The following is a 943-nucleotide window of genomic DNA, read 5'->3' on the forward strand; positions in this document are numbered from 1 at the left end:
GTGGGTCCTCCCGTCCCCTCCCCCGCAGCGGAGCCGGGTGGCCCCCGCGCCCCCCCGGGTCCGCTTGGGGACGCGGAGCCGGGGTGTCCCTGCTCCTCCCGTGTCCGTTTGGGGACACCGGGGGACCCCTCGGGGACGCGGATCCGGGTGTCCCCCGTCCCTCCCGTGTCTCCGTGTCCCGCTGGGGACACCGTCGGAACGCGTGGGGACACGGGAACCCTTAGGGACAGCAGGGTCCAAGCATGGCCGGGACCTCGTCCCCTCCCTAGCCTAGCTCCTCTCCGATCCTTCTCCAGGGACATGGATTCTGGCATGTCCCCGTCCCTCTTGTGTCCCACGTCCCCACCGGGGACGATGGGGAACCCTTGGAGACACGGATCTGAGGTGTCCCCATCCGTCTTGTGTCCTCATATCCTCCTGGGGACATGGATCTGGCGTGTCCCCCCTCCTCTCCTGTCCCCATGTTCCCCCCCCCCCCCAAGGACGATGGGGAACCCTTGGGGACATGGAATCCAGGTGTCCTCGTCCGTTTTGTGTCTCCTTTGGGGACACAAATCCGGGTGTCGCCACCCCTCTGTGTCCCCATGTCCCTTCATGGCGACAAAGGAGCCCTTGGGGACGTTGGATCCAGGGTGTCCCGATCGACACGTGTCCCTTCAGGGACACCAGGGTTACAGGGATCCAGATGTCCTTGTCCCTCCTGTGATCCTCTGGGGACACTGGGGAACCCATGGAGATGTGGAGCCGGTTGTCCTCATCCCTCCATGTCCCCCTTAGGGACAACAGAGAACCCTTGGGGACATGGATCCAGGGATCCCCCACTGCCCTGGGTCCCCCACGGAGACACTGGGAGGCCCTTGGGGACACCGATCTCGGTGTCTCCAGGCCTGTGTGTCCCTTTGGGGACATGAGAGAACCCCTGAGGATGCTGATCCAGGTGACC

The sequence above is a fragment of the Rhea pennata genome, unplaced genomic scaffold (assembly GCF_028389875.1).
Source record: "Rhea pennata isolate bPtePen1 unplaced genomic scaffold, bPtePen1.pri scaffold_191, whole genome shotgun sequence".
In the NCBI taxonomy this organism is placed as follows: Eukaryota; Metazoa; Chordata; class Aves; order Rheiformes; family Rheidae; genus Rhea; species Rhea pennata.